This window comes from Tasmannia lanceolata, unplaced genomic scaffold (genome assembly GCF_043159265.1).
Source record: "Tasmannia lanceolata isolate RefF3 unplaced genomic scaffold, GAP_Taslan_0.1 ptg000004l, whole genome shotgun sequence".
In the NCBI taxonomy this organism is placed as follows: Eukaryota; Viridiplantae; Streptophyta; class Magnoliopsida; order Canellales; family Winteraceae; genus Tasmannia; species Tasmannia lanceolata.
This window is the reverse complement of record NW_027518681.1, coordinates 5414114-5435774: the sequence shown is the minus strand read 5'-3', so window position 1 is coordinate 5435774 and position 21661 is coordinate 5414114. Positions and strand designations below refer to the sequence as shown.

At 37.5% G+C, this 21661-nt stretch overlaps 2 pseudogenes; both read left to right on the top strand.

Moving 5' to 3' along the window:
• Positions 1–3775: 3775 nt before the first annotated feature.
• LOC143875758 (serine carboxypeptidase-like 14) lies at positions 3776–19912 on the top strand (annotated as a pseudogene).
• On the top strand, positions 9544–9662 carry LOC143876317 (5S ribosomal RNA; annotated as a pseudogene).
• Positions 19913–21661: the final 1749 nt, after the last annotated feature.

The following is a 21661-nucleotide window of genomic DNA, read 5'->3' as shown; positions in this document are numbered from 1 at the left end:
TCCTTAGACCTTATCACTATTTTTATTGCAGGAAAAACATTTCTGATGGAAACTTTTTCCTTGGGATTTTTTCTTTTCTTTTTACAATCAAGAGCAAGATTATTTAATAATGGTTAATTTAGAGGGATATCATCATAAATTGAAGGTCCCTCTCAATAAAAATTGAATAGGGTTGGTTCGAATTATCTTTTTGGTGTGTAAAAAGCAGCAAATTTTAAAACCCGTTTTTCCTTTCCAAACATTTCAAGTAGATTTGTGGTGTGAGACAAAATGTTGCTCGAGAGAAGGTGGGGATTTGAATTTGGGATCGAGTTTAGTCCCATTGTAATCTTCATATATTTTTTCATAATTGAAGGCCCCGATTTCTCTCTTGTGAATGTAGGCAATCTTTTTGAACGATATAAAGGACTTGTGTGCATCCTGTGGATTGTTTATATGCATGTCATGTAGATTGTGGTAGACCTAGGCGAGCAACTCGGGTCGGATTGAGGCCAACCTGACCTGACCTGAGGAACCCATTTTTCCAACCCCAAGGCGTGCTTAAGGGAGCTTTGGGTGTGGATTGTGAGTTTTTTCATAGGATGCTGAAGTTTCTTTGATTGAAGAAGGGGGGCCAAAGACAATGCATGTTGGGATGGGTTCCCACTTGCATTGTGTTTACGGACGGTACATGAGGTTGACTATACTGATGCGTTAGTATTACGGTACGTCTTGTGGGTAGGTTAATCTGTAGGGCTTTCATGAGTTCGTGCCGGGGCGACTTTGGTTGCCCTCGCGAAGCGCAAGCCTTACGGATAAGTCCATAGGATATGCATGCTTTTGGGATCACCAAGCCTCCGGGTTTTGCGATTTGGGACGTTGCTCAATGCCTTGTTCCTTGGTGGGCTTTAGCTATCCAAATAGTCCCTCGGTGCGTTGGTGTGAGCGCCTATGTCATTGGGTTTGGCAGGGCAGAGCATGGCTAGACTTGGCCTCGCTTCCAGATGGTTGGAGTTGCTTTGCAGGACTTCAGTCTTGCAGATTAGTTCATATTATAGGTCTATGCTTTGAGTTGCCAGATCGAACAACTTAGTGGATTGGCGTGTGACATCACCATGCCTCACATTGAATGGACTTTGCACTATATGCTTCACGGCCAAGTTTTCGATGGACCCGTGATGCAGGCCATGGTTTTAAATTTCGAACTTATCCGAAATCGAAATTTCAGCCGAAATCCTGAAATTTCATTCGAAATTCTTTAACAGAATAAAAAAGTATTATTTTATTATAAATTTCGACGGAGTTCCTGAAATTTCCGAAATTTTGAACGAAATTTGGTAAATTTCGAGAATTCGGGTTTCGGTACCATTTCGTTTCGTTCCTCACTGCAATCAGAAATTTTAGTTTGAAATTTCGGATTTCGGTTGAAATTTAAAACCATGATGCAGGCATCAAGAGAGTGAGTTCAGAGTTACGCACGGCGAGGCTGAGCTTAGTAGCTTGATGGTCGTGAGCAAAGTATCAAGAGGTTCATGGCAAGAACAAGCTTAGTAGCCTGTTGAACAGATTAAAGATTGTGTGCACAAGAAGAGGTGTTGGGCGTGTAGGGCCTTCAGAGGAGAAGGCTGGGCTTAGAATATACATATATGGGGGGATTTGTATGTGCAAAAAAGAAAAGGCCCATGACAATAGTGGCCTTAGTATCTTGAGTGCACAGTTCTAAAAATACTGGGGGTTGTTGTATCTTGGACGCAGCCATTATCAATCTGATTTTCACTTGGCAATTTTTCCTTAAAAGAATATCAAGTTTTTGACCCATGCTTCGATTGAACTGAATTGATGACCAAGATATGATCTTAGGCTTTTGTTGTTTGGTCTGAAAGAAAGAATTGTGGCCGCTGAAATTTTGCAAAAGAAATTTGAGCGAAATTTATATTGTATTTTGTGGAGGTGCGAGCTACTTGAACGGGTGGTGGCTTGCGGGTGATGAGAAAGAAGGGCTTATATCGGTATCACCTCCGAGCCTTAAAAAAAAACAAAGGAAATTTCATGGGCAGTGATATCCCCCCTTCCCGGATAAAATCCCCCTTCTACTCTACAGCCGGTACAACTACTCCAAATCGGTCTCTCACACCCCCTCCCTCTCTCTCCCAACATGAATGTGCTCTCTCTCTCACCCATACATTTTGAAAAATATGGGTGGGGCCTACAATTGGGACTTAAGTTACTGTACGATCCACACCATAGGATGATCCAAGCCGTCCATTTGATAGGCCATGACGTAAATAGGTTGTGCCCGCACACCATAGGATGATACAAGCCGTCAATCTGATGGGCCGCAAGGTTGCGCCCCAAAATATTTTCCATGGGATAATTGCAAACCTCCAATCTATAGAGGTTTCCATAATATGCCGTTTCTCTTTAGATCGGAGGGCTAGGATCATCCTAGGGAAATGAGATTTTGGGGCGCAACCTATTTACGATGTGACCCATTAAACGGACAGTTTGGATTACCACACAGTTCATTTTGAAAAATATGGGTGTAGTGGCTCTTCAACAAATTAATTGTTAGGCCCACCAACGCAGAGAGAGAGAGAGAGAGAGAGAGAGAGAGAGAGAGAGAGAGAGAGAGAGAGAGAGAGAGAGAGAGAGAGAGAGAGAGGGGGTTAGTTGTACCGACTGGCGGCTGTAGTGGAAGAGGGGTTTTATCCATGGTTTTAAATTTCGACCGAATTTCGGATTTCGGTGGAGACCGACACCGAAACCACTAAAAACCGAAATGGTCATTTATTTCGGAAATTTCGGTTTTTCCGAAATTTGACCCATAAAATCTGTTTTCATTTAACCGAAATTTCGACCGAAATTACTGAAATTTTGGCCGAAATTTAATATTGAATAAAATAATAATTTCGATTTTTGTACCAGATTTCGGCCGAAATTTCGATTCGAAATTTCAGGGTCTGAAACTGGTACCGAAACCGAAATTTTAAACCTTGGTTTTATCCGGGGTAATATCACTGCCCAATTTTATTCCATCATCTTCACCAGCGCCAAATCATTGAAGTGTGAATTGGTTTTTCGGCAGTGGAGGTAAGAGTGCTACCGTGTCTATATAGGTGCTCCGATACAATTGATGAAAACTGATATGAAATCTAATAACACAGTTTAGTTTTGCAAAAATGGGATTATGGAGAGGAGAGAGAACGGATATCCTTCCAATAAGAAAATAGGAAGCAGGATGTTGTCCTTATAAAATACACACGTAAAGATTGAGTTATTGAGCATTTAAGGGCTATCTTCGGAAAGAGAAGGAAGGAGAGTAGGGAGCATGGTTTTAAATTTCGACCGAAGGGACCAAAACCGAACTTTGGCGAAATTCCGAAATTTCCAGAAAATGCAATTTTTTTAAAAGAAGAAATGTTACAAAATTTCGGTCGGAATTTCGGAATTTCCGAAATTTCATTGGTCCGAAACCGAAATTTTAAACCATGGTAGGGAGACGACACTTCAATGTATAGCTTACAACTTTATATGAGACATTTTTGTGTTGAAAATTTATAATGCCTCTATAATGACATTTTTTTGAATGATTTTATATTGGATTTTAGAGGAGATTTTTGGTCTGCGTGCTCCAGCTTAAGAGGATGACATAAATTCAGAGAGATTTGGCAACAAAAATCGATTACACGTAGTAGGGTACCCACAAACAGCCAGAATAAATGACATATCTCCACTCCTTTTCTATTCTATTTTACAATATGTACCAATGAATAATCTATCGACATCAATTTCAGAAATGGCGATCACTCTCCTTGCTTTGCTACTCTTCCTCGGCTTTTCATGGCCTGCAATCTCTCACACATACATCAAATATCTACCTGGCTTTCATGGCCCTCTCCCTTTCAAGCTAGAAACTGGGTAAGCTTTTAAAAAACGTCTCATTTGCTTGTTCTTGATCTGGTAGTATTACATCTCTTCTGTGTTTCTATCTGAATATTTTACTTATTTTTTTTCTATATATACAATTCAGGTATATAGGTGTGGGGAAGTTGAACAAAGATCAGCTGTTTTACTACTTTATAGAGTCAGAGAAGAACCCAAGAGTAGATCAACTCGTGTTGTGGCTCACAGGAGGCCCTGGTTGCTCTGCGTTTAGTGGGCTTGTTTTTGAAATAGGTAAAACAAATATGTTATCTTTTACTTTTCTTCAAAGTGCATAAGAAAAATCTGTTATAAATTTCATGCTGAAAAACCCAAATTAAAGAGGATGAAAATCTTCCATTATGGGATTTCTAGATTCTAGAATCGAAGGCTGTGTTTTAGAGTGTCTGAACCTATGTGAAAGAAATTATTTGGAGACCCAATGGTCTTAAGATATTTAGGACTTTACATCCCCCATAGTTATGAAATTCCTTTCATTTCGTCCGGAACATACAAAACATTTCTTTCCGGACCGAAATGTAGAACAAAATGGTAAACAATTCGTTCCGTTTCATTTTGTTTGAAATAAACGAAATTCGGACGAAACATAGTGTTTTTTTTTGGCCGAAAGTTTCGACCGAAATACTGCTTTTTAAATAAAATTACAGAAATGCCATGTAATGGCTAGTTTTGGTTTTTGATGATTTTACCCTATTTTTTGACCGTTTTGATGTTTATAGCCGTTGGAAGGGTATTTTCCGTCTGTTGGCATCTACCAGCCCCTACACCTCTATATAAACCCATATAAGCCTTATTTTCCTACTCACTTCTTCTTCATCCTCTCTTCCAACTTTCTTTTTTACTACATTCTTCTACTTAGCATTCTCTACTACATTCCTCTCACTAATCTCTAAATTCTACTTAATCCAATGATCCAAAGATTTGGGAAAATTTTGAAGAGCCTGTACGATGAGAATTTTAAAGAGGTTACTCTTAGAGATGCTGTTGGTGATAACAACAAGGGCTACAACTGGATTGGGTGTGGTAATCCTGCTTATGAGAGCCCTTAGGAAGATTTAGGAGATGATAGAGTTGAATGATTGAGTGATGAGATCTGATGTAGGGATGTATTTTGTATTTTTTGTGTATTGCAATAAATTTCTTTTTAAAGTAATAAAGAAGTTTTTTTACATATCTGGTTCATTTAATTGTTTCTTATATATATATATATAGAGAGAGAGAGAGAGAGAGAAAGAGAGAGAGAGAGAAGTGTTTCTAAGCACGTGCTTAGGGAGCTCCCTAAGCACAAATAATTAAAAAGGCACTGATGAGTTCGTATCGCGGGTCCACCTCTACGAGGTCCACAAAAAGCGACCAATCGGTGGCTTTTTAAGCCACTTGTGCTTAGGGAGCTCCTTAAGCACGTACTTAGAAACACTTTTCTAATAATATATATATATATATATATATATATATAACGGTTTCTACACACTAGTGTTTAAGCACGTACTTAGAAACACTTTTCTAATATATATATATATATATATAACGGTTTCTACACACTAGTGTAGATAAGTTATCTACACACTAGCTTAAAATACAGTGGGGACCCACATTGTTTGGGTGATCCAAAGCATTCATTTGATGGGCCCTCACATAGATATGGTGTGCCCAAAAAATCAGCTTCATAGGATCATCATAACCCTTCGAACCGTCGAGCCAAAAATGGACAGATTTGTGAAGGTTTATACATGTCCATTTTACCTCTACAAATCGTAGGATTGGGATGATCCTATGGAGCTGATTCTTTGTGGACACCCTATCTATGTGAGGGCCAATCAAATGAATGGTTTGGATCACCCAAACAATATGCCCTCTACTGTATTTTAAGCTAGTGTGTAGATAACTTATCTACACTTGTGTGTAGAAACCGTTTTCCTATATATATATATATATATATATATATATATATATATATATATATATATATATGAGGAAAGTGAAGCTACACCGCCGGCTTAAAATACAATGGGCCCACATTGTTTTGGTGATCCAAACCATTCATTTGATTGGCCCTCACATAGATAGGGTGTCCACCAAAAATCAGCTCCATTGGATCATCCCAACCCTTCAAACTGTGGAGGCAAAAATGGACAAATTTTTGAAGGTTTTTACACGTTCATTTTTGCCTCCACAAATCGTAGGGTTAGGATGATCCTATGGAGCTGATTTTTGGTGGACACCCTATCTATGTGAGGGCCAATCAAATAATTCTTTGGATCACCAAAACAATGTGGGCCCATTATATTTTAAGCCGGCGGTATAGCTTCACTTTCCTCTCTCTCTCTCTCTATATATATATATATATATATATATATATATATATATATATATGAAATGGTTTGTGTGCAGCTGCACAGATAAGCTATTTGTGCATGGCTGCACAAACCATAGTGGAGGCCACATTTTTGGGGGATCCAAAGCATTCATTTGGAAGGCCCTTTTATGGATAGGCTGTGTACAAAAATCAGCCCCATAGGATCATCCTAACCCAATCAAAGTTGGAGGGGAAAATGGACAGACACTGTTTCTGCCCATTTTTTCCCTCCACAAATGGCAGAGTTAGGATGATCCTAAAGGGTTGATTTTTGGTACACACCCTATCCATGGAAGGGCCTTCCAAATGAATGCTTTGCATCCCCCAAAAAATGTGCCCCCCCATGGTTTGTGCAGCCATGCACAGATAAGTTATCTGTGCATGGCTGCACAAACCATTTCCTATATATATATATATATATATATATATATATATATATATATATATATATATATGAGAAAACTGTTAGTGCGCTTAAGCTCACCATTTTTTTTGGTGCGCTTAAGTTGTTATAACGCCTCCCATTCGTTTAAATGTTTGGGTCCCGCTGGGTCCTGCTTAAGCGCACCAATGTGAGGCGTTATAACAACTTAAGCGCACCAAAAAAATGGTGCGCTTAAGCTCACCAACAATTCTCTCTCTCTCTCTCTATATATATATATATATATATATATATATATATTTTTTTTTTTTTATTTTTTTTTTTTTTGAACTTTTTATATTTTAATTTTTTCGGGCATTGTAGTGCACCGAAACGAAACAGCCGAAATGCTGAACGAAACGGCCCAAACACCGACGCATTCCGTTCGAGTGGTCAAAACAAAATGGCGAACGAAACAAAATTCATAACTAAACATCTCTCATTGTACTTTAGTCTTTTGGAGTGCCTGAACCTATGTAACCTGGTTTATTAATTCCCATGGTTTATGTTTGTGTTCCTGACTTTAATACAAACCGCTGGCTCCATCTCTGTCATTAGTTATACTTGAAAAATCCATTCTGGTGTAGGACGGATAGTTGAAGATGTTAGAGTTTTAGTAGAGTAACTGGTTACTTGTTTTAAAATTAGAAGTCTACTTGAACTAGAAGTTGTTAGTAGCTAAGTTTTATTCCCAGTAGCAGAAACACTCCATCTAATGGGTGTGAAGTGTTGAATAATATTGAAGTTTCAATTTTTCCCTTTGCGTTGTGGACCTAAGGTCTGCTCCAGTGTAAAATAGTGATCTTGCCTTCTCTTGCTTCTGGTACGTTACATCAAATCCTTCTCTGGCACTGGAAACACAGCTTCCCGTCCGTCTTGGAAATTCCTTATGTAAGGGAGGTGGGTAGTTGAGATTTTAAAGTGGAAAGTTAGCGATCTATGCAGGTGTTGGAATATGAAAGTTGAAACTCGAAATTAAGCATTAAATCGCTGACCTCTCATATTGGTTATAGTTCTTTAGTTTTGGCAAATTATCATTAACCACATTAATAACGGGTTCGAGTATTCCAGTTCACACAGACCAGTATGTGGCAAGATTTTTCACTCAACGAACCACGTAGCTTAGGTCTATGAATTTTATTTTTGCTATTGCAATGGAGTAAGATATGTTTCACTTGATTTTGTAGGTCTAAAAAGTCTTATATTTGTGTGATTTCATTGAAGTAAGATAGTTTTAACTTGATTTTGTAGGTCCTTTGACTTTCAAGAATGAAAAGTATAATGGAAACCTACCCACTTTGTTGTATAAACCATATTCATGGACAAAGGTATGAACATCTGCTGCCTATTTGAATATGATGTGTTGTGATTTTGAACTGTGTTGACTTTCAGGTTTCCAGCATCATCTTTCTAGATCAGCCTCCTGGGACTGGATTTTCATATTCCCTAAGGCTCTTTTCACTTCTTTTCCCTAGTGCTGTTTTCTCTGGAAAACAACCCTTTTTTTCCCTGGAAAACAACCCTTTTTTTCCCTGACAAGACCTTGACAAGACAGAATTTCTGTGTTCACTTCTTTTCAAGGGAAAACTATTATCAGATGTGGAATTTCTTATTTAAAGGCTAAAAATGACGTGGAAATTGACTTTTTCCCTGTTACTTGAGATTTGCTTTCCGAATAAATATATCGGAAAGAGGCTTTCCATGGAAAACGAAGCCTTTTCCTCTTCATTCCTTTCCCTTCTGCCATGTCACCTGGAAAGGAAAGGAAAACGAAATCCTTTCCTTTCCGTTCCGGGGAAAAGAAGTGAACAGAAAAGTCAATTTCCACGTCATTTTTAGCCTTTAAATAAGAAATTCCACATCTGATAATAGTTTTTCCTGGAAAAGAAGTGAACACAGAAATTCTGTCTTGTCAAGGTACTGTCAGGGAAAAAAAGGCTGTTTTCCAGGGAAAACAGCACCAGGGAAAAGAAGTGAACAGAGCCTAAGCTCAAAAAACTACAGGAGTGGAGACATAAACTCAGCTGGAGAGACCCATGAGTTTCTGAGAAAGGTGGAAGAACTTCAGTGGCAATCAACACATTCTATCTGGTGAAAGAGAGTGATGCTAGGAAGACATGGCGTCCTATCATTTTTGTTAACACAATTTTGCCGATCATAGAAGTGATGAAAACCCTTACATTGTGCCACATATATATGATCGATCGGTAACCTGTGTACCGAAATGGTATCAGACTGTGTCTTTGTATCATCATTATATACTACATACATAGAAAAACTGGGTCTGCCATGAGCAACCCCAGAGTCTTTAGTACAAATGGAAATAAAAGGAATGGGAAAGCTTAAATCTCTTTCCATAAAGTTTACGTACAAAAAGATGTTATTTGAAACCTTGTGTAAACTTTTCATACATATTTGTTATTGGTGAAGCCTGATCTCAGTCTAATCTGGAAAGTACTGTACACTTTACCCCGACTGCGGCATATAAAAGGAAAATAAAAGGCCACATTTAGGGTATTTTTATACTGGGGGTAGTTTCGTACTTTCATGAATTAGGGTTTTTGTTTTCTTTATTGTTACACGTCTTAGAACGCCATATAAAATGGATGTGATATCAGGAGACGCCCTAGAGAGGTGTGAGGGTTTGTAATCTTTTCTTCAGAATAGTGGAATCGTTGACTTGTCGCTCTGCCGTGGACGTAGCTTATACCAAACTGGTGGGTGAACCACGTAAATCTGTGTGTTCTGTGTGTGATCTTTCGTTTTATCTTTGCATCGTTATTCTGCTGTGTTGTTAATTCCTAACAATATTAAATGTCTTACACATAAATTTCTCTATAACTAGGGAGTCGATCATACCAGCACAGATGCACAAGATCCCATAAGAACTCCAAAGTTAATCATGCTTGAGCGAGAGTAATACTAGGATGGGTGACCTTTTGGGAAGTCCTCGTGTTGCACCTCCGTCTCTTCAAAGCCATTAAAAAAAAAAATGTCTCTATACCTATTATATACCTTATAAAAGCACGCATTTTCCCTAGATATTAAATATCTTACATTTTAATCTCCACCTCTACTTTTACCTTGTATAAATTTAGTCATAAAAGGACGCATTTTCCAATGAGGTACAGTTTGGTCATTAAATACCTTATAGAAGCACACATTAAATACCTTAAAAATGTAAATTTCTCTATAGCTATTAAATATATTATACGAATAAAATTTTGTATAGCTATCAAATACCGTATAGATTTGAAATTTTTTATAGTTATTTTACATTTTTATGGTTTGGCTTTGTTTTTACTTGGCAAAAATTTAGTCATAAATGCACATATTTTTCGCCCTTAGCATGTCTCTTTATTGTTATTCATTGAAAGAATAAACATAAGGGTCTTGTCAATATTATTTTCCATTTGTGATGCAGTGGTTGCTTGATCACCCACAATTCGTCTCAAATCCTCTTTATATTGGTGGTGATTCATATGCTGGCAAGATTGTTCCAATTGTTGTCGAACAAATTTCAAACGGTAATCTTCTACTTGCAACCTGATCCCTTTTCGTAGTTAATATGTCCATCATGCACTGTGCACCTAAGGAACATACAAAAAGATACACCTAAGCTCAATGCGATAAACTTAATGCCCAATATTTTCATGGAATTTCTAGAACTTCCTATAGTAAAAGCTTAGGCCAACAGGGAAAAAGCTACGCGCAAGGTTTATGACACCATGGAGCGCCTTTGTTTAAGCCTAGGCTGCCTAACTTAACATTGACCATGCTAGTATAACATTCACCCTTTCCAAGAAAAAAGAACTCACCCTCAAGTTCGTTGTGAAATCACGTCAAAGTTTTTCATCAAATTCCTTCAGTTCTTCACCTATAATCCATGGATCATCAAAGCTTGGTTTTCCTTTCCATCGTACTATGTACTATGCAGAGGTGCTACAACATGTTGTGATAGAGAGCACGTCTATAAGATCAATGTTTTTTTCTTGGTGGGATGAATGATATACCAAGAAAACAAGTGCACTCAATTGATGGTCGATCTAGGTCATCAATGAACAAGTAGAGATCACCTACATTGAAAACAGGGCTGATGGATAGTCCTTTCAGAGACTAGGCGATGTGCATCCGGGAAGGTCCAAACTTTCTTTGCCTGAACTTCTTGTTGCTGTCAGTCGGACCTATTTTCTTGTGAAGATACACCATAGTAAGATCCCCTTCCTTAAACTCCATGTCTCCTATGTGCATCGGCATTTACCTGATAGAATTGTTGGCCTGATGGAATTGCACTTGCTTTTGCATTTCACGCATATATTCAAACAAAGCTCCCCATCGTTTTTGCTTGTGATTTTGGCAATGGTATGATTTCCAATACATGTTGAGGATTTCAACCACTCACCACCTCAAGTGGTGACTAGGAGCTGTTATATTCAAATTCAACTTGTGATATTACGAACTCCCATATTCTTGGATACTGTAAACATCTTAAATTGTTTCCAAGTGATATGTTTATAGCTTTAGTTTGGCCATCAATTTTTGGATGATACGTACTAGAAAATTGAAGACGAGTACCCATGAGTCTCCATAGTGTACGCCAAAGATGACTCACAAAACACATGAAATGGTTCCTCGGATCGGGTTAATTGAACTCGGGTTGGGAAAAAGGGTTCCTCGGGTCGGGTCGGGTTCCGGGTGAGTAAATGGTTCGTCAGATCTTGTTTGGGTTGGCCTCAACCCAACCCAACCCGTCCCGAGTTGCACTCTTATTCTTGGGAGACATTTGATATGCCTCTTTAAGAGTGTGAAAAGAGTGCCTTGGAGCCCATCACTATGTCTAGGAGACTTGCCCAGTCTCATTTGCACCTCAGTTATCTCCTCTTCTTTTAGGAGACTTGCTTTCGTCTTATTAGCAACTCTCCTTAGGGTCATAGATTAGGAGTCAGCCCTTTAGACTAGGAGTCTGTCCTTCAGTCTAGGAGTTTGTCCTTTAGCTTGAGTCTTCCATTGTCTCCCCTTCCTTTAGCGACTAGCTCAGTCTTATAGATTATGTCTATCCTTTTTGGGATCTTATCATCTGGCGCAGCCCAAAATACCAAGATCAAACAAAAACCAAGAAAGAACAAGTAATAAGAAGAACTCGTACGAAATCTCATGTATGCCGTGAAGATAAAATTTTATTCATTCGCAAAAACTCCAATCTTCCATCTCTTTCATTACTTCTCTAAAAGATTTCCAAAAGATTTCCACAATCTAAAAAGTAGCTAAAATGATATTGGCATATCTATCTAAAATATTAAAGTTTCATTAGCTAAAACTAGCTACAAATAAGAAAAGCAACTTGAGCCAATCAAATCTAGTAAATAGCTAAATTAGAAAATGATAACCTTTTAGGAAACAAAATACTCAAGGGAATAGGAAATCATATTTTTCAAATCTTGAAACTTGCTAAATCTCAAAGCTTGTAATCTTGCAAGCTTTCCAAGAATGTAAGTTTCCCATATCTCAAAATCATGTAAACTTAGCAAGTTTCCATTCCGCCAAAATACCTCCTTATTCACGAAAACTTTCCGGATTTTTCACTTGTGAAACTTCCACTTATGAATCTTCCTAAAATAGCCATCCTCAAAATTTACCGCTAATTTTTGGATTCCATCAAACACCCCTTGTTGAAAAGAATTTGCCCTCGAATTCAATACACTGTCCTTCGACGAATCACCCTTACTTCCACATTTCAACCATACAAGCTTGTAGGGCTTTGAATGGTTTGTTATGTCGATCTGCAACTTGGACGAGAGTGACTCCGATAGGATGTTCTCACAGCTCCCATTATCGACAACAAACGAGCAAATTTTCGTGGACACCGTACATGTAGAATGAAAAATATTGTTTCTAAAATAGTAAACAAAATTTTCTTGAAGTGAAATCATTTCTTTTCGAATGACCGAGGCTTCCCCAACAACTCCTTGTACTATTTTATCCTCGTCCTCATACTCATCATAAATGGGTTGTAGTTCCACTATTTCGTCTTCATCATCATCCTCGCACTCATCATAGATAGGTTCACCTTGGTCTTCATCATTCGCTTTGACAAGTAATGTCTTTCTCTCTCTTGAATTCTGTAGTCATTGATAAAGATATTGAAAGTAGATAAAAGGAAAGAAGGCTTCTATCATTTTCTTCTTCATCTTCTCCCACGTGTTGATTTTGGACTTTCCACGATGGGATTGTGTCAATTCCAAGTGTGTCCACCATGCCGATGCTCGTCCTCTCAGCTTCAAAGCCACAAGTTGGACTTGCTTGTGATTTGGAACCCCTTTGAACTCGAATATTCTTTCTACCGTGCATAACCAATTTAGGAACTCTGCCGCGAACAATCCACCATGGAACTCGGGCATCTCTATTTTCAGTCCGGAATCCCAACTGCGGTTGTCAATTTCATGCGGGGTTTCATTTTCCTCTCGGTTTCTTCAACTTGGCTAGAAGTTTCCAAGTGAAGAATCCGGGCCGTCAAGTCTTCGACTTGTCTTCGAAGCATGGCTAGTTCGTCTTGTGTATCAATCTCCACCATCAGAATGGTATGAACACCTCTTCTTTTTGGTGGCATGATCAATCCGCCGCCAACTGCAGGAGCGAAATAGCTTTGATACCAATCTGGCGCAGCCCAAAATACCAAGATAAAAAAAAAAACCAAAAAAGAACAAGTAACAAGAAGAACTCGTACGAAATTTCACTCATGCTGTGAAGATTAAATTTTATTCAATCTCAAAATGTCCAATCTTCCATCTCTTTTATTACATCTCTAAAAGATTTCCAAAAGATTTCCACAATCTAAAAAGTAGCTAAAATGATATTGGCATATCTATCTAAAATATTAAAGTTTCCTTAGCTAAAAACTAGCTACAAATAAGAAAAGCAACTTGAGCCTATCAAATCTAGTAAGTAGCTAAATTAGATAATGATAACCTTTTAGGAAACAAAATACCCAAGGGAATAAGAAATCATATTTTTCAAATCTTGAAACTTGCTAAATCTCAAAACTTGTAATCTTGCAAGCTTTCCAAGAATGTAAGTTTCCCATATCTCAAAATCATGTAAGATTAGCAAGTTTCCATTCCGCCAAAATACCTCCTTATTCACGAAAACTTTTCGGATTTTCCACTAGTGAAACTTCCACTTACGAATCTTCCTAAAATAGCCATCCTCAAAATTTACTACTAATATTTGGATTGCATCATCATCATTTCTCAATCATTTATGAAATTGCTATGTAGAATCAGCTACTGTTTGATCATTTTGTCGGCACAACTAACTCTTCTACCATCTCTTCTTTCCTGACTAACTTGATATTGTTTCCACCGAACAAAAGCGTGCCCTTTCAGTTTGGTAGCGAACAATTTCCCATTTCCCCTTTCTTTCCATCTGAGAGGTTTTTCCACTCAAAAAATGCTTTTAGAGATGCTATACAATAATGTTATTCATTATATTTCAGCTACTGTAAAAGTCTAAAACATTTGCTTGGATGCTTCTGTCCACACCAAGGGCTCTTGCCAAAAATGTCAATACACCATCGATCGATCATTGGGGATTCCATAACTCCACTCGAACTAGAAGAATAGACTTCTTCATTCCTGTTCATTCTGTTAAACCGGGGTGGTATCCTTCACATTTTTTGAGAAGAACAGGATGGAGCTCTGTCAATAAGTTCATTCACCATGTTTTTTTGAAGCTCTAGATTGCACTAGTGGAGTTCTTACAATTAGTAGTGGGAGTATGGATCAAAAGAGAAGATTGAGAGGAGAGAAGAAGAAGAAAGAAGGGTAGAAAACAAAGTGAGTTTGCCCCAATATCAAAACATGGTCGTGCAGACACACCCCTCCCATTTTTGGCCGGTCAAGAGTGTTTAAGGTTTATTTAGATGTAGGGTCTAGACTAAGGATTTAGGATTTACTTCTAGGATTGATTTTACAAGTTGTGTTATTCACAGCCATAAGCCGCATGTTCTTAGCATTATTCGACGGTAAATTACTTCTGTGGTTTGAAATGCTTACAGGGTTATTTTGTTGGAAACCCGAGAGTGGATGAAAAATATGATGACAATGCAGTTGTACCTTTCGCTCATGGGAGGGTCTCATTTCAGATGAACTCTATCAGGTGATTGTTTATTCCTCTCGAACTATCGGTCTTGTGAAACTCGTTAGGTGAAATGTTCATAAAAAAAACACAAATTGGGCAGGGTATAAACATGGAAAATTATATAAACACATGCTTGTTTTAGGGTGGTCCCTAATATTTTTAGACTATGATGACAAATAGATGTATTATAGCATATCACTCTAGATTTTAGAATTTGATGACATCTTAGAATTTGTTCCACCTTCGAGAAAGAATAAAAACACAGCGAGAAAGACCCATTATTTTAATTAGGGGTTGAGCCTCGAGCTCAATTGGTAATGACTATGTTCTCGAGCCCTGTGGCCGGATGTTCAATCCCAGCTACCTACCAAAAAAAGACCCATTCTTTTGGGTAAATGGTATCCATACGTCCTGGTTTTGATAACTTTATTAAATACTTTTTCTATGAGCTGTTGCAACTCTTTTTTCGAGAGTTTCTATAGTCTCTCTACGAGCTACAAGAAAAGTACAGATAAAGAGAAGAGTGCACTTTTTTGAAAATAAAAATGAGTGTGCTTATTAAATCTACATATTTTATGCTGCATGGGCATATCTCTCCAAGTAAAAATATGAGCAATTTTTCCAAGGAAAAATATGAGCAGGCAAGTGACACCCGCTTGTGTTTTGATTTACCTTCTTTTATTATTTATCCTTCTTATTATTGTTATTGTAATTACTGCTTTCAGTCGGCCAAGAGAAACTGTATAGGAAACTATGTAGAGCCCAAAAATCCATGGTGTACAAAGGATCTTGAAGCAATAAATGAGGTGGGATACCTGTATATATCCTCCCATTTTTTTATTGGAAAGGATACTGTCAAGGTGATCTTTTGCATATGTAGTGTCTTTCAGGAATTTCTAAAGGCCACATTTTGGAGAAGTATTGCCCTGATGACACCAAAAAGCCATATGAAATGGTGGGAGATAGAAGATCCCTTGAAGGCAGATTTAGAGAATTCCTGCCACCACAGCCCTATCCAACTTTAGGGTGTAGGGTATCTCTCTCTCTCTCTCTCTCTCTCTCTCTCTCTCTCTCTCTCTCTCTCTCTTTATAGAGGTGTGTTTGCGTGGGTGTGAGTGTTGAAGCAACATTTCTTTTGCAGACTTATGCCTATTTACTATCCTATTATTGGGCAGACAACAATTATGTAAGAAAAGCTCTCAATGTCAGAAAGGTACTCTCTCCTCTAATGAAAATTATAATTCAGTGTAGTCAATTAAACTGAATTTTCAGTGTTAGCAATTCTGAGCAACCATATGATCTTGACTGAGCAAGCATTATTGGTGGAAAACTATGCATTTAGATCAATTAATCCGTTAACCTTGAATCATGACTTAGCGGCTCATTTCAATATCAGCCACCCAATGTGGAAGGGATTTTACATTTCTAACTATCAACACCTGAAAATTCAATGTAATGTGTGATCTCTATAATTATGACTGTTTATCAAGATTATATGCTTGCTTACACTACCTTTAATAAGATGAATAGCAATATGGGGACTGAAATCCTCCATTAAAAAAAATTTTGTTCAACTTTTGATAATTTTTTGTGTGAAATGGAATGGATATCATTTCAGCCACCCAATGTCCAAGGGATTATAGCTTTGTAACAATCAGTACCTGAAAATTCAATGTAATTTATGATCTCTATATGTGATGACTGTGTTACGTGCCTAATCGGCCGTAAAGGAAATAAACAAAATAAAAGAGAAATAGAGGGGGGAATGGTTGATTCGAGGCAACCGGACCTCCTAGCGGCTCGATTCGAGAGGAGCCATGACTCTCCAAAACAAAGTCTCCTTTGCTGTAAATTATCTTCTCTTCTTCTTTTCTTTCATTAGATTACTACTACATAAATACAAACAAGAGAGAGTGCCACATCACAAGCACACTTACCCACTAACAAGACACATCACAAATAACTAACACCCACTACTTAATACATACACCATAACTAACACCCATAACTCTAAAAACACATTCCCACAACTAACATTCACACCATAATTATTATGCACATAACATTCCTTCCCCCTTAGAATCGATCTTGTCCTCAAAGTCGAATTACTGTAGAAAATATTGTATTCTGCCGGAGTCCCAAATCTTGTTGGGCACACTTCGATTGAGAAACACAATCAACTTTAGACCTCCGTATTCTTGAAAAGTAACGAGAGTGATCTTTCGAACCCCGCTTTTAAAATTTGTTGCTCTCAAAGTTGGAATGGAATAAAAATTTTCATCCTCATCACCATTGATTTTTACAATTTTCTCTACGTGAGCATCAACTTTCTCAAGATATAACTTTGCTCCTTCTTTACGTATTTCTTCGATCTCTTCGCTGATTTTTTTCAAGCCTTCCGTGATTCGCCAGTACTCCTCCATCATTTTAAAAAAATTCACTTTGATTTGCCGGAAATCATCACGTAGGGATTCCAAAAGCTCTAACGGCACAGCCTTGGCGTAGGATCTACTGCTTTGATACTAATTGTTACGTGCCTAATCGGCCGTAACGAAAATAAACAAAATAAAAGAGAAATAGAGGGGGGGAATGGTTGATTCGAGGCAACCGGACCTCCTAACGGCTCGATTCGAGAGGAGCCATGACTCTCCTAAACAAAGTCTCCTTTGCTGTAAATTATCTTCTCTCATTTTTTCCTTTCATTAGATTACTACTACATAAATATAAGCAAGAGAGAATGCCACATCACAAGCACACTTACCCACTAACAAGACACATCACAAATAACTAACACCCACTAATTAACACATACACCATAACTAACACCCATAACTCTAAAAACACATTCCCACAACTAACATCCACACCATAATTATTATGCACATAACAGACTGTTTGTCATGATTATATGCTTCCTTAAACCAAAAAAATTATGTAACGTGCCACTCCTATAATAAGATGAATGGCAAGATTGATAATGAAACCGACACTCCTTTTATTTTGGAAAAGACATTCCTCTATCAAGAAACATGTTTGGTTACCCATTGACAACTTTTTTCTAATAGTAACAACTTTTAACAGCCTACCATTTCTATAAAAAAAAACCTTGTAACAGCTAATTAGAAAGTGTGAATGGAGAAACACCATTATTTAAACGAGGGAGGGCAGATACCATTCCTCTAAGAATAATTACAGTTCATTATTATGAACAGGGGAGCAAAAAAGAATGGGTGAGGTGAAGTGGCCAGTAGCTTACAACATCATGTCAATGTGACTACTAAAGGTTACCGAGCTCTACTGTACAGGTAAAATTGCCATCTCTCTTTACTCCTACCTTGCTCTTCTGCTATGGCAACGATTATTATCTTCATGCAGTGGCGATCATGACATGATGATTCCTTTTTTGGGTACACAAGCATGGATACGATCACTTAACTTCTCCATCGTTGATGACTGGCGACCATGGGTAGTTGATGGCCAAGTTGCTGGGTGAGCCTCCGTTTTTCTTAAATCGATTCCTCTTTCAGTTTCTATTGGAATCATTCTAGAAAAAAATTCAATTTTGTTGGAATCATAGTCACAAATATCTTTGACATTTTTTAAAAATCCTGACATTTTGAGGAGATTCTAAAAAAACATCAAGTTCTATTCATATTTTATTTTTATTGCGAAATATCATGAAAATGTCCCGATTAATTGACAATATTATTTGTTATTTTAAAATTTGTTATTAAATTTTATTTTTATTTTTAAAAATTTTATTTTCTCAATTTTCCCTATTGTGAAACTACCAGTTTATTCCAAAAGCTTAAGCTGTTGGAGAAGGCAGTATTTAATCTTTTATACTTTAACACTCCCCCTCACATGTGATCCCTTTTCTAGGGTTAGCTTACACGTGGCACATATGTGGCCCCTCTTTTTTTGAGTTTGGCCATTGCATGTGGATTTTTGCTATCTAGGAGGTTTGAACCCAGGCATTTGTTCTGATACCATGTGAAACTAGGGGTGGACATGGTTCGGTTCGGTTCGGTTCGGTTTTGGGGTATACCCAAAACCGAACCATATATAATCGGTTCCCTGAAATTGGAACCAGAACCAAACCATATATGTTTGGAACCGAACCGAACCAGAACCATATATAATCGGTTCGGTTATGGGTTTACTTGACCTTCACTAAATGTAGATATTTTGCCTAAACGTATTTATAATCGGTTCGATCCTATTTATATATGAACTACAAAGACTAACATGCACGAATTTGGAATAATCAGGCACAAATTTGCACAAATTTGGGCAATGCAAAAATTATATACGACCTACAAACATGCACAAATTTGGAATAATCAAGCACAAATTTGGGGGGTGAATTAAAATTTTAAAGGCAAAGCAACATGTTAAAGATGGGTGACTTAAAAGGGGGTGGGGTGATTTTATCAAGCGATGAGGCATTGGGTTTTAAGGTGAGGGTCGGTTCTCGGTTCGGTTTTCGGTTCCAGGATCCCAAACCCAGAACCGAACCGAATTTCCATCGGTTCCAGGATATCAGAACCGGAACCGAACCATATAAATATGGAACCGAACCGACCGAACCATATGTGCCGGTTCGGTTCGGTTCCTCGGTTTGAACCGGAACCATGTCCACCCCTATGTGAAACTACCAGTTTACTCCAAAAGCTTAAGCTGTTGGAGAAGGCAGGATTTAATCTTTTATACTATAACAACAACCCTGAAAATAACAAAAAAAAAATCCCGAGATACACATGAGAAATTAGAGACAAATATTTGTGACTGCTAAAAATCACATTTCAATATGGAAGAAAGCTTCTGAACAAGTTATGATGTTTTTGTTTCTTAGATACACGAGGACGTACGCCAACAACATGACATTTGCGACTGTAAAAGCAAGCAAGAAATTTCGGTTGTGAAACGAGAAGAAATATGACTGGACACAGGTAGAAAGTTTAATCGCATTGAACTTGTTGTGGTGTCTGCAGGGAGGAGGCCACACAGCACCAGAGTTCAAGCCGACGGAATGCTTTGCCCTGTTTCAGAGGTGGATTTCACATTGTCCTTTGTGATTATAACCTTTTTAGAAGTTAAAACTTGGTTCTTGATCTTTGCTTGAATGAAGTTTTTCGTAAGGAGTTCTACTTATAAATCACTAGGTTGTAAAATATATCCAATTAGTCATGTTGAATCATGATTTAGCTCCAAGTTTTTGAGAAGCATTTCCACTAAGTTCCTTAATACTATTCATGTTTACATAATAGACTTTTTTTTTTTTTTTTTGACAAAAAATGCCTTTGAGTAACTCTAAAAGTACATTGTTTATTTGTCTCAAAACCTCTCTTATATTCTTATGAAAATTTTAATCGCTTATTAATATGAGACACTTTAAGGAAAAAAATAATATTAGAATGACTTGGGGCAGTTTTGTGAACATTTTTTGTGTGTAGAATCTAAGAATTTTCTGGAAAATATATAAAAAAAAACTTTTTGTCCATTTCATGATTTCTTCATATCATAGTAACTTGACTCGCATATAGGTAACCTTAAGACTCCTTGATTCATGTTAGAAGGTTTGCCAACGAGAAGGCGGACACTTTGGGTAGAAGAAGAGTGGTATGCATCTCGATGAATTGGTTTGATCAATTTCCTATTTGATGGCCTAGTCATTTTGTAATTAGTTTTTATTTTTTATTTTTTGTTCTGTATCTTTGGGTATTCCCTTTCGGGTGTCCCTTCTGTTTCTTTTATAAAATATGCCATTTCAAAAAAAAAAGACTCCATAAAAGCTAAAAAACCTGTGTGAAACTCGATAAATTATAGACTTGGAATTATGGAAGATATTATAAAATTCACCATGTAAAAGTTTAGTTAAAACGACATGTAATTAATTAAAGATGGCATCAAATATATCTTTTAATATATCTGGTCGGGATCCTACCTAACCCCAGCTTGCCCATCGAACAAACAAAAAAAAGAACAACACGTAATTAATTAAAGTAGAAACTTTTAGAAAAATTACTTGATGATAATTTTAGGGAAATGATATTTACGCCCTTTTTATCACCAGGGACACCCATTTGCCAGTGTACTGTGCAATCAAAGCCTCTGGATTTTTCTTACATAAAGTACATGAGCCCCCTTTTTGCCATTGATACACTGACGCTGGGTGTCCCTGGTGATGAAAAGGGGCGTAAATATCACTTCCCTAATTTTATACTTAAATAAATAAATAGAGATACTGTAACCATTCAAAATAAAATAAAATAAAATAAATGGACATAATTTAACTGTCAGAAAATAATAGACCTTTTCCACAGTATGAGGCTGTAGAAAATGGATTCTTATGTGATGGATGTGTATATTTTTGCTAGGAAAAATATGAGTGGGCCCAAGTACAGTTGGGCCCAGTTGTTGAATGATCCAAACCATTAACCTTTTATGCCTTGTTATGGATGGAGCAAGGATTCACAGACCAGAGCAATTCTCATCCAATCGTGACCAAGCCCTACCCCTTCTAATCTCCGTTAAATACAAACCTAAGGTCATGTTTCATAGCCTTAAAAAAACATTCAATGGAATTTTTATAGGGCTAGTTGTGAGAGATGAAGGAAGGAGGGGGAAAAACTTGAGAGCGTGGGAGTGAGGGGAGCATGAGAAGCTCTTGAAATAAGAAAAATAGAAAACCAAATTTAAGTAGGTATTTTATTTGAGAAAAGTGTATCTACTCGATCGAGTAAATAACTTATCTACTCAGTCGGCTTAAAATATAGTGGAGGCCCACATTTTTGGGTGATGCAAACCATACATTTGATGGGCCC